Raw genomic sequence first — 14165 nt, 5'->3', positions numbered from 1 at the left:
AAGTTCATAGATCGAATGTGCCTTCTGAAAACGCAGAAGAATTTTTTAGGAGATCAATCTTTATTCCTTATTTGAACTTCATTATATCTTCTTTAAAGGCCGTTTTTCTTCTACACAAAGAAAAGCATTTTCACTCTTACAGCTTTACCCGAATGCGATGAACAAACTGGACGAAGTGTCATATCCTGAAGTTTTAAAAGATATATATACTATGTATAAAGATCTGCTCTCATCGAATTTCATCACTGACGCTACAACGTGGTACGAAATGTGGAGGAATAGAGAAAACTCTTACGAATCCCTCGAATACATCGATTTAGTTATTGAAGTCACAACGTTTTATCCGGCTGTAGAGGCGGCAATCAAAATTGGCCCAACTCTTCCAGCTACTACGTGCACTATTGAACGCACTTTTAGTACAATGCGAAGCATCAAAATATGGAATAAATCTACAATGTCTCACGAGAGATTAAGTAGTTTGTGCCATAGAGTTGTATTTCAACTCTATGGTTTGTGCATGCTCAGTGTGCATAAGAAAAGAATCAAAGATGACTCAGAATTTATTGAAAACGTTATAAACAGATTTGGACAGCAAACAAGACGATTATAATTCTTGTTTGATTAAACAATTCTTTAATTGTTTATGTATCAATGATTAGTTAATTATTTGATTTTGAATAAAAATATTTTTAATAAAAAAAGTTTATAACAAAATTGTTTTTCCGTATCTCCTTAATTGGTTTTAAAAAAAGCCAGGGGGGTGCAAGTGCACCTCCTTGCACCCCCCTGCCGGCGCCCTTGATGTCATCCAAAACTTTTTGTTAGACTTGTAATCCAAAGGATACGTTTTTACATTCTTGAAACATCGGAGATTTCGGTATTTTCCGATAACAACAAAGGGCAATTTCTCTGTCCCAGACGCATTTCCTCCAACTAGGGCAGTCAAACGTTCCTTGCTCGTTTTACCCCCTGAGCAGTTTTCATCCTTAAACATCCTAGTCTTATTTGGAAGACATTTAAAAAATAAACCCATTTCATCAATATTGAAAACATTATTTTTAATTGTATCCTTTAAGTAAATTTGGTAACGTTTCATTTAACCATTGTTCACATACTTCAAGAGGGACAGCTTTAGCTTCTCCATGAAGAGTGCGAAAGACATTGTGTGTGTGTTGCAAAGGAAGGGGCAAGATATCAGCTCCTAGGTTGTTGTTCTTTTCTGCTTTAAAAGATCCAAAAAAAATCGAGTTGAAGGGAGTAAAATTCGAGTAATCGAGAATAATTAACCTGAAATTGAAGATAAAAGGGTCGGGACCTCATAAAAAAATCGAGTTATAGTAATATTCGAGTTATCGTATTTCGAGTTATAGCGAATTGACTGTATATATATATATATATATATATTTAATTTGGTTGTAATATAGAATAATAGTTTGATCAATGGGTGTTAAGTTTATACTCTAGACATATTTGTTTCAAGTAAATGTGACGTACAGGTTTTTTGTTGTGTATTTTAACATAAGGTAAACAAGAGAAGACGCATTTTCAGATGTAATGTTAAACAGATGGCCAGTGGTTTGCACTCTTAGAAATAAAACTCTACTTTTTGACGATTTAGCAATCTTTGAGTTGTATTTCGTTAATTTTGAGAAACATTTCGTTACGCAATTGCGTGATTTGTGACAAAACGCGAACTCTCAAATATATGACGAAAATCTTTCTTCATCTCTTAACCTCATCGCTGGGCATTGTGGGAGTAACCAGAATAACAAAACTAGAATAAAGAGTAGACGATCGAAAATAAAGTAACGATACAATTCAAACGGGGCTGTACGTTGTTCAAGAAGTTAACCTCAAATTAGGAAGATCCCTGGCTCGAATCCTGTTCAGGCATGCATGTAAATTATATCTCCGTTCTATCTGTGCTTCTAGTGTTGCTTGGACGTTGGTAGTGTTGCTAGTCTACCTACATGGTACCCACAATGAAATGATTATCTGAAAAGTTAGATACATTAAGCGCTGGGAGTTTTTATAATATTTTTTTTTAGAAAATATAGAATAACGAAAGATTGTTTTAATTTTGACGAAATTCGTTTCTCATTGCATGATGATAATTATTTGACAAATTGTTCTCCCGGAGTGTATATCTGGTTACGTCAAAGGCAAAGAAAGTTTCGAGAAATCTGAATGCCAATTTTTCGCAGTGCGTGAGTCTATTGATCAATATTTTTTAAAATTATCATAGTTTATGCTCTTATTCAGATAAAATAATTCAAATTCTTCTGGAAAGAAAAAATAATTCCTGTCATTATATGCGAAAATTTAAAAATTGATGGTTTGGTTAAAATTAGCTGAAAAAGGGTATATGGTTAAATGGGATGCATAATAAATTTGTAAAAGCAACATAAGTGCTTAAATTTAAATTTTACTTAAAAAGTGATTTGCGAAAATTAATAAAGAATAAAGAAAATGTAAATGACATGACGATAAGTTTTTTTTTTTTAAATATTAAATTTGTGAAAAACTAATAAAGTTATATGCATTTAAGAACTGAAAAAATATTTAGTCCCAAATGATGGAATTGCCTACATATTATTTTTTTAAAAATTACCTTAAATATATGAAACAACAATTAACAATTAATAAATGTTTATTTTTACAAATGTGACAGTAAATTAATCCATTTGGTACTTATGATAAGTTTAAATGAATTCAGAAGTTATGAATTTTTTTTATTTAACACCAATAACTAGAAAAATGGAAAGAAGAATATAATGTGGTTTTGAATCATTTTCATTCTTGTAGGCAAAAGCAATGTGTCTGAAAAAAAAATTTAACAAAATAATATCTTATCTCAAATTATAAATTTTAAAATAACCATCATGCAAATAAATCCAACTAACTCAAATACGGAAATTCATAAATATTAAAACAAACATAGGCAATCACAACTCCGCAAATATAAAAAGAATATCGTAATCGCAAATATATCGTGTATTAAAATATCGTCTGCACTAATTAATTAGCATATTTGAGGTCACCCCTCGAACCTTTAAAAGAAAAAAAAACAAATGCGCAAACACAGAAAGATACACTAACATTCAATTATAGAAGATAAAAACAAATACACAAACATAAAACTTAATGCAATTTCGAAAATATAAATTATGAAAAAATATCCACAACGATGGAAATTAACACAAATACAAGCATTTGGTTTTGCTTTATATTAATTTAAAGCGAGTGGACATTTTCTGAAATAACTAAATTTATATTTTTGCTAAGCATATGTTATATTATTAATGTTTATATTAGATATTTTAGTAATAAAGCAGACATTTGTCCGTTTTTTGCACAATAAATATAAAGTTTGTTTTCTACGTCAAACAAAGAAGTTACCTAGAATTTCACCTGCCAATAGAGTGAACTTCTTAAATAATTTTTAGGTTAACAGTTCAGGTATAGTAAAAAAACTTGTCTATTTCCCCGCAGTTTTGGAATTATAAATTTTTACAAATATTGGCTTTGATTCAAAAATTTGAAAAGAATCATTGCGTTTTCTTCCTTCCAAATGCACTAAAGGTTCATTTGGCCGAACTATTTTTAAGAACTAGAAAGAAAAAAAAGAAGACTCAAGTCCGAAGCTGAGAAGTTATTTATTCAATAAAACAATATGTATACCCTGGCGATGAAAATGGAAATCCGTCAATTGGGTCCTTGCATTTCAAGAAGAACATCACGAATACCCACACATGTGACCTATAATGCCAGATCCAGCCGATCGTTTATAAACAAAATGGAATGTTAAGGTAGATCTAAGTTTCTCCACATCATAAGTTAAAATGCTAATAAACATGAAGTTAATTACATACAACACCGTATCGCGCATCGAATTTTTATATGATTCTCTCTCGTCTACATCTTTTACTTAACTTAGATTCATATATTTTTGTATTTCATTGCAACCGTGATATATTTTGAATTTGATCTTCACATATTTTTGTATTTCATTGCAACCGTGATATATTTTGAATTTGATCTTCACATATTTTGATATATTTTTGATATATTTTGATGTATAATACTTTGATATATCTTATAGTATTTTGATCTTGATGTCAAGTTAGAAATATATAGTGAGAGAATGGAAATTTTTGTGAAAGTATATAGTATGTGTCCATTAAGAGAATTCATACTTGACGGGCTTGGCTTACTCGAAATAGAATGGAAAGAACAGTTGTTAACGTAAACAAATGCCACGTTTCAACAGCCAATCAAGATCGCGATACCCACACTACAGTCAGGTATCCCGTTAGACAATACTTTCAATACAAATTACTGCAAGACAAAGTATGATCATAATTTATTTAAAATCAAAATTAGTTTTTTTAATGCAAATATAAAGATCGAAGATGATTGCAAGAATGCATCTGCAATTATTTGCAAAAAAAAAAAATTTTTTTTTTTACTTGGTTTAATATGAGAGCAACTTATATTCTTTTGCAATAAATAAATACGAAGTTAATTTTTGCATAATTGTTTTTTAAAAAAATAAATTTTTAAGTTGAGTAAAAATAGGAACCATTTTTCTTTTATTGCCACTTGAATGAAAACTATACTTAAGATAAAGCAAACTTTTACAGCCAAAATGGTTCTTAAATTGCCAAATTCAGAAATCAGAGTAATATTCGGAGTAAAAAGTACCTTTTAAATAACCAATAGTCTTATAACTATTTCTAAATAGACAAAAAAATAAAATTCTCCAGTAAGTACCACAGAAGCACGACATTTTTCACTAAGCTAGATGACGCAGGAATAAATTAATAAATAATAGTTTTAAAAATTCTAAATTTTGAATTGGAAAAAAATATTTAAATCATCTGCCTAATATAGAAAGTTTTTAAAATCATTGACATTATCTTAATTCTTGGGTTGAGTTAACTAATGAAGCAGACATTTAACTATAAATTTTAATGAAATGAAAAAAATGAAATCTAATTATAACTGAAAAGCTGAAATACAACTTTCAATATTAGAATGATAAAATAATTTGGTGTGGTTTTATGTATACAAACCACTATCCCTTTTCTAGAGATGGTAAATTACACAAGAAATTATAGTTAAATATTTTTTTTTACTCTTTGCAGTAACACTTCCTAACCTAAGGCTAAAATAAACTCAGTATTAAGTACACTGCGAAAAAAGTAAAATCAAAACTACCAGAATATGGTACCATGTTTCTGACTGTAGGGGGGGAACACCAAAAAGTTCAAAATTTTTTTTAGAAGCGCTTTGTTAATGATTTCGGTAAAATTAACAATGAAATATGGTTTTATAATAGTTGATAAAATATAGTGATTTGATCATGATACCTTTGATCATGGAATAAAAACTATTTATTCGTTAAAATTTACTTTTGACTTTTGTATTTTTCATAAAATGTGTGGTAATAAGAACTATAATTTTGAAAAACAGAATTTTCGGTAAACCGTTACCATATGAATGGAAAAACTATCAAATGAATCATTTGAATACTGTATACTTTGTTACTGTATATTTTATTACTGTATATACTGTTTTACTACCTAAATTATTACTATTATTATTTTTTACCAAAAATGTCATTACCATTCAATACGATAATTTTACCAGATTTTTTTTTCTCTTTTCATTATTTTAAAATATTGATAACTGTTAAGTATAATATTCGGAATACAATTTTTTTGTTTCATTGTATAAAAGACTAATTTTCTTGTAGTTCATAAAGCAGCAATAAATGATATTTTCAAAATATTGTATTTATCAATAGAAAATCATGTAAATTAACCCTTTAAATTTTAGTTTTCAGCACATAAAGTCACTTAATAGAATCATCCATACTATAATTTAAATGATATAACTTCTTTTTTACTTTCATTTACAAAAAATTTCACAGACATCACTAAATACACAAAAATATTACGGTAATACTAACATTAAAATTTTTCCAGATTTATTCAATATTTAACGATAACATTTGCATTGCAATTTCAAAAACCCTTGACAGTAGCCTCCAGTGAATCCAGCACTTCTGCAATGGTTATGGCACTTCTTTTGCTTAGGGCAACCAAATCCAGCATCGACACTTGTAGTTGCTAAAATTAATGAAAATAGAAAGAATTAACTCTTCTATTGTTTATATTTTTATATAAGCTTTAGAAATATTCTTAAAACAATCATGAGGCAGGAAAAAAGGAGATTTTCAAAATTCCTAAACAGTCCATCATAGGGGAAGTGGTATTAGTTGTTATTTACCCATCACAACTATCGATTTTTTTATACATTCCAACCAAATATATCAATATATTGCTTATTTTTTATTAAGTTAAAAATTTCAAAAGCAATATAGAAACATATCCTAATCATGCCACACTTGTAATTTGTTGCAACCTTTTTTTTAATATTTCCTATGAGCTGCATAATCAGTCTTTCCAATGAGCAGACCTAGTGCGTTCTCCAGAAGTGGTATCCACTCTTTCACACCACAATGGGTGAGATACCGTTGGCCATGTTAATTTGGATGTCTAGTTTCTGCCACACTAGATGGCAGCACAGAGACTCTATTTGGATGATAAAGTGCACTAGGAATTTAATTTTGCCGGAAATGCCAAGAGCCAATAAGGCACTCTTTTACATGCCGCATAATCATACGATTGGCCGCTGAGGATTTTCTGCATCCCGAAAATCCGGTGTCTGGGCCGGGGATCGAACCCGCAGACTTAGGCTCAGAAGGCCGACGTTGCAACCTTAATATGATACAAAATGGAAACATTTTAAACTTTGATTACACGATTTTATGAAATAAAATGTAAGGTAAAATGGTCCACTGTAACACTCTATTAATAGTGCGCAGCAATTTCTTCCCTCAAGGTACCGATCTTATGATTGAGCGTTGACGAATAAGGTTTTATACGACATGAAAATACATAGGAAGATCACTAAATAAGGAATAAAAAATTAAAATCATTAAAAATTATTAAAAAATTTAAACAAAATAGTAAAATCGCAGAAATTACTTGTTAATTAGTCGAACAAGTGATTACAAGTATAAATCGACTATATAATTTATACTTAAGGTGTAGTTCAAAATGCTGCGCTTAAGAAAAAATGCGCCTTTCGTGATTTTCCTCTCTATGTAACGCAAATTCTAGTTAATTCCCCCAAAAAATCCTTCACGAAAGCTAGCTAGTTCAGAAGTTCTCTTGTCTTCTGGGTTGGATTCAAAACTACAGGGCTACGGAGTTGAACGGAGACAGTCGTAAACTCTGAATTGGGCCAGCTGTTCAACGACGGTTACAAAATAAAATAAAATAGTTATAACAAATACAATACTTGTAAAATGCAATAGTTATTATTTTTTTTAACGCGCATTGAAATCAACTGACAATTTTTTTTCCACCACAATTTTAACTTCCGTTTTCTGCAAGCTAAATTTTTAAATGTTTTTTAAAGAATTTGTAGTAGATTTTAATGTTTTCCCGCTATATAAAAAATACTACTCATTATTGATATTTTTTATAAAAAAATATAACAAAATAATATGCTATTCACAATTCGATGTTCCGGTATAATCAGTTTATAATCTGAATATGTATACAATAACCGAAATACTGAATGTTTCAAATTTGAAATTTCTTATATTGCCAAAGATGATACTCACTTAAAGCTGCAACCAGAAGAGTCAAAAGCAAAAGGGTGATCATGAATTTCATAATTACAGTAGTTTTCTGTCAAAAAATATTTATAAACATTTATTAATAGGCTATATCATATAGTTTCAGCACAGAGCTTTTAAAATTCAAAGAAAATTATTTAAAAAAATTGAAATCAATTATTTATTTTAAAAGAAAACACCACTTGAGTGATTGTCTTGTAATTGCAATCACTCAAGTAATTTTATAGTATTTATCTGGAAAAAGAAAAATTTTGATGTAAAAATGTCAGCTGTGGAAAAAGTTTGCCTTTAACTATATTGCGGCAAGCACCTGCCAATTTATTTAAATTATTCTATTCATATTTTGTTAATTTTTTAGCGTGAAAAAATAATTATATTTTAAAAAATTAATTACGTTCATTATAAAAGGCCGTTGAAGATACCTTTTAATACTGGTTTCACTATTTTTTCAAATTTTAACCTATTTACATATTACACACTGAAGTAGTTTTCACTGCATAAAAAATTTGCAAACTTAATTAGTTCAGACAAAAGCGAGATTTAAAGATTCAAGGTAATTTTAAAGTCGTCACTGGTCATATAATTAATAAGAAACTACCAAAATAAAAATTTATTCGAAAATCGTTCGCAGAGCGAAAATAAATCTTTATAATAAATAAAGTAGAACGTTTATGTGTATGTGTGCTTGCACCAAATACGAATCCACAATTCTGAACTAATGAGCACCAAATTTGGTGCACTGTGTGTAAAATTAAAAATGGACCACTCTGAATAGCTTCTGATCTAATGATCGAATCTTCACTTTCTAAGACTCAATGGTTTGTCTGAGAGACTGACCTCAAATATGCTAATTAATTAGTGCAGACGTTATTTTAAATTAAGAAATCAGGCACAAAAACGTACTTTCTCTGAATAGACATACCCTTTTTCCGACCTCCAAAAATTAGGGAGTAACATCAATTTCATAAATATGATTTTATCATAATTTCATATTATGGCTTTTCATATTATGGCCTCAATTTCATAATTATGGCTTTTTCAAGATGGATTCAAATTTCTGACTCCCAAAATATAGGGGGTAGCGGCAATCTGAGAAATATGGTTCCCATTATTTGGTCAGGAGAGCTGTCCAAAGTTGGGATTACTTAACGTTAATTTTAATTTTTGTGTATTCCGCCATATTTCGAGAGCTTTTCAAGCAAATTGAAAAGTGACTGCACACAATTATAAAATTCATTTATTCAAAGATGATTGCGAAAAATAACCTTAAGTAAATATTCATTATTTTTTTCGAAAAAAGTTGATTGGGTCGGCTGTTCAACGATGGTTATAAAATATACTTATACTTATATATAAAATATAATAATATTAAGAGATCTGAAATCCTAATCCGTTAAACAAAAGGCGTGTTAATTCAGAGAAGGTACATTTTTGTGTTTGAATTCGTACATTTAAATATCGTCTGCACTAATTAAATAGCATATTTGAGGTCGCCCCACGAACCTTTAAGATTGAGTCCTAGAACATAAAAATCGGATCATTAGATCAAGAGTTTTTCAGGGTAATCCGTTTTTTATTTTGTGCACTGAAAATTCGTTCGAAAAGCACGGCTTACCTATACTTTAAAACCTCCTCCGATCAGCGATTCTTGCACTGTGTTAGCTTGCCTTTCTAATCAGTCAAAAATTTATCTTATCGCACTTTTTTTATTCATTTATTTTTTATTACGTAACGTTATTTATTTTTGGTTTTCTACGCTAGGTTATCATAAGTCAACGTTAACAATTTCGTCAAGTATGGTGAAGACTTCACCAAACTCCTATTTAAAGAGGAAAAATCAATTGATTTTGATATTGATACGCTTTAAAAGCATATTTCACTAAACTTAAACAATGGAAACTCAACAAGAACTTACTAAATAAAATTAAAGTTATCTAATAAGTCATGGAAAAATAGTTATAATTTTTTAATATAACAGGTTAAATGATATTATATGTGTAGCTAATCTTTCTTTTGATGAGTGGAATTTCTAACTTATTTTAATGTAAATCAAATAGTATGAAGCCACTACGGAATGTACAGGAAATTACAAAAAATAAAGGTAGTATGGTATGGAGATATTAAGGTTCTTTTCCCTTTTCGAAGATAGTAAAAATCATATTACCTCCACACCTATATTGGTATAAGAGGTTCTCATTAACACAACACCTATGACGGCAATACCAGTAGTATTTATTGAAACATTTATTTAAGCGTCATGCAGTTCAATAATAATTAGGCGATATTTTATGGCCATCGAAATGAGTACCGATATTGAAAATGATTATAAAAAGTATTAATGGCATCACTCAATATTTTTGAGACTTTCAATTAATTTTTGTAATATGTGCAGATTGAAATGAAGGAAAAAGTTTTATATTGAAATGCTAAATTAATGAAGAAAAGGTACTTATTCGTTGATAAGAAACGCAATAAATTTCCTTATTGTTAATGTTGCCAATGATGCTTAATTAATTTTAGTAATAAGTACTACTTTTATTACGGCAATTAATATTTTTTAATATGTACTCTATATACTAGAATTGGTACCAAGATGCCTACAATAGGTACTGGGGAAATAAGTTCAACGAAAAAAATAAGTACCAGAGGAAATTGTTAATTATGGTAATTTTTGAATATTGACTATGATTGACCTCGAATAATAGCATATAGCATTTTGATAAACTATACTGATTATAGTTGATCTTAGTCTAATTGATTTTTTAAATCTATTTTGAAGGAATAAGCTTCTGAAAAATGTTTTGCTTAATCTAATAACGTAAAGATACCGGAAAGCATAATGAATAGTAGTAATAACTTAAAAAGATGGATATGTTTCAGTTTAATTGTGTCCGTTTATGTTTTTCAGTTGGGTACATGATTTCGTAGTGTTGATCAATATAGTTTTAATGATTACTTACTTTTTTCCAAGCCGTACGAAGAACGGGTATTCAGAAAGTTGGTAATATTATTTTCCTTACGAAATATTTTAAAATTATAACTGAAGTTTAAAAAATAAATACAAAAATAAAATAAAAACTTTATGAAAAATGCGTTATAAAATTTTAATTTTTACATTAGATCTTTAAATCTTTACATTAAATCTTTTGAATAATTGTTTCAAAATTGTAATAATGATGATTTATTTTAAAATATAGCACTAATAAAAAGCAATCATGTGTTTTTTTAAAGGGGAGGGGGTTATTGCGGTCATGGTGCTAAACTTTTTTTATAATAAATGTTTTCCTTAAATTAGTCACATTCTCTCTGTGATATATCGTAAACTGGAAACATTGATGTAAACATTGAAAAACAGATCACCCTGAATAACTTTTGATCTAATGATCGGATCTCTACGTTATGGAACTCAATCTTAATAACTCGAGGGGGTGACCTCAAATATGCTAATTGAAAAAAGTTTGCACATAATTATAAAATTTGTTTGTCCGAAGATTACTCTATGCAGAAAACAACATTTATTAAATATTTTTTATTATTTTATATAATAATTGTCGAAAAATTTTGAATTGTGAGGTATACAATTTTTGCATCATTTAAAGAATATAAATTTTACAAAGATATTTGGAAAATTTGTCTAAAATCGATCAAATAGTTCCATTTTCGATCGAAATCGAAGTTTAAATATCTACCTTTTTTGAAATTCAATTTCTCAGGAACTATTCGACCGAATTCGCTTAAACTTAGTATTTTGCCATGTAAAATTACATGCTTTAAAATGATTTTAAAAAAATGTATATCTTACAATTCAAAATTTTTTCGACCATTCTTAATAAAATAATAAATATTTAATAAAGGCTATTTTTTTTTATATGAAATTATCTTCGGACGAACGAATTTCATAATTGTGTGCAAAAATTTTCAATTATCTAGTTCTCAAAGTTATTCCGGGTGATCCGTTTTTTCTTTTGCCCACTGTACGCATCCGTGTGCAGTTGTATAATCAGACTGTGAATACTTTAATTAAAATTTGTCCCTCTCTCCTACCCAAAAGTCTTTGAGCTATTATTGTGAAGTACTGAAATTCTAATTCTGTTTGCTGTTTGAAATCCTCTCAATTTCAGACCAATGAGGTCCAGCTCGTATAGAAAGTAAAGGCGGCCAATGCGTAATGCTAACTACATCGCCAGCTTCATGTCATGGGTCACAAAAGTATAGAACTGTAACTTCTGTGACTCCGTGGCCAACAATTTTCTCCACCAGGAATGCTTTACTTTTGAATAAATAAAACAATTTAGTGCAAAACTATTTTACTTAAAATTGTTTTTTGTTTAGTTTAACATCATATTAAATCTTTTAAGTCATAATCAACACTTTAATTTAAAAAAATACATTAAAGTTTGTTAATGTTTATCGGAATCTTAGAATTTTTGGAATGGAAATCAAAAATTTTGATAAATGAATTCCGTTTTTTGTAACAATTTTTCTTTATAACCAACTAAGGTGTTTAAAGTCAGCAAATATGAAATAAATACAAACACTTTGAGACTAACTTATGAAGAAAAAAAATGCAGAGCACTAAACTTACCTATTATAAAGGCAAATATTTATTAGTGAAGAATTTACAGGATGAAAAATTAATAGTATAATGGATCAAAAATCAATAGAATGGGTCTCACATCCTTTACTTATCATTTTTATATCCTTTACTTATCAATTCAAGTTTTATCTAAAGTTTGATACTGGTAACTAAAAATATTCTAAGTAAATAAATTTCAAAACACATCGAAATAGTTGGGAATTTACGTTAATATCATCTTATATCTTACGTCATGTTCTGAAGAAATTCAATTTTTAATACGCAAACATGTAGATAAGTGTTAACCAAAAGTTATCGTTTGTTCTTGAGACTTTGTAACCTCAAAAAAGGTATTTTAGGATCGTTATTGTGGTAATCTGTGCAAAAATGTTTGAAAACGAATGAAAATGTATGAAATACTAATATATTTAAAACTGATATAATAATAATTTAATATAATTTTATTATTATATTAAATTGTTTTAATTTTGTTATTAATAAATTTCAAAGAGCTTATTTTTACGAAAAGACAAAGAAAAACAATTTATTGTGCAACTGAATATTAAAACCACTTACATTAAAAATATTAAAAACACCGTAATATAATTTATTTATGAATTAAAGGCGACTTCAGATTCACATGAGACTGTATTTTAAACTTTAAAATTTTTGATTTGTTTGAAAACACTTCCTAGGATTAGGAAAGGACTCATGGAGTTGGTTTATGATGTATAATTGTATTTTCATTGTGTTCTCCAGTACAATTTTTTTAAAAAGAGTTACTAAGGAACTCCCGGGTAACTTTGATCACCAGACGTTTTATTTGAAAACTTCCTTAACTTCTGAGAAAAGTTAGCCACTAAATAAAGTGAACAAATAAACTGCTGTTTGTAGAAAATGCAACACCATGAAGGAATCATCAGAATCAAATGAAATTCGCAGCAAATGTCAATTATAGGATATTATGCAAATTAATAAAGTTTCAGAGCCATCGCGCGTGCGTGGCGCGCGCAGCGCCCTCTGAATTGATGCTGAAAGCGTATAAATAAAGTGCTGTAGCGGGACGTTGAAAATAGTCTATGATTATTTGTTAGTGGCAAACGTTTAGTGAGACCTGAGTATGCCTCCACGATGGAAGAATAAGAAATTCAAGCAACTTACGGAGTTTGAACGAGGGAGGATAATCGGCCTTCGAGAAGGAGGATTTTCCTATCGCGCAATAGCAGCTCGTATGCAGCGGAACAGTTCCACAGTGATGCGAGTTTGGAAGCAGTGGACCGACGAGCACCGAACAACTCGAAAAACAGGCACTGGACGACAGAAGGTGACGTCAGAGCGCGATGATCGACACCTGCTCCGCATGGCGGTGAATGATCGCACAGCTTCCTCCAGGCAGCTGGCAGCACATTGGTCTACTGCTACAGGTGTACAATTGTCGGCTTCGTCAATTCGTCGTCGTCTGCTGCGCCGTGGATTGCGTGCAAGGGTGCCATTATACAGGATTCCCCTCACAGCGGATCATCGACGGCTGCGTCGGCAGTGGGCTCTTGAGCACAGAGACTGGCGAGCTGATTGGCACCAAGTTGTCTTTTCAGATGAATCACGCTTCAATTTGTGGACCCATGATGGCCGTGTTCGTGTTAGACGTTATGCCGGTCAACGCTGCCTTCCTGAGTGTATTATTGAACGACATAGTGGTCGAACACCCGGAGTTATGGTCTGGGGTGCGATTTCGTATCATGGACGATCCAATTTGATACGAATTGAGGGTAATCTCAATAGCAACAGATACGTCCGTGAAGTGCTACAGCCCGAAGTCGTTCCTTTCCTTCAAGGCATCCCTGGAGCTATCTTTCAGCAGGATAATGCACGCCC

General features: G+C 30.1%; 1 long non-coding RNA gene across 1 annotated transcript; it reads right to left on the bottom strand.

Annotated features, from left to right (window-relative positions):
• Positions 1 to 2632: 2632 nt before the first annotated feature.
• On the bottom strand, positions 2633 to 6009 carry LOC147806949 (uncharacterized). The gene is made up of 2 exons (XR_015435402.1): positions 5975 to 6009; positions 2633 to 2820 (listed from the first exon to the last, which is right to left on the bottom strand). It is a non-coding gene; the product is annotated as an uncharacterized LOC147806949 (long non-coding RNA).
• Between the last annotated feature and the right edge of the window lie 8156 nt (positions 6010 to 14165).

The sequence above is a fragment of the Parasteatoda tepidariorum genome, chromosome 7 (assembly GCF_982258835.1).
Source record: "Parasteatoda tepidariorum strain Cologne lab strain chromosome 7, Ptep-v5.0, whole genome shotgun sequence".
Taxonomy (NCBI): Eukaryota; Metazoa; Arthropoda; class Arachnida; order Araneae; family Theridiidae; genus Parasteatoda; species Parasteatoda tepidariorum.
This window is presented reverse-complemented; position numbering and strand designations above follow the sequence as displayed.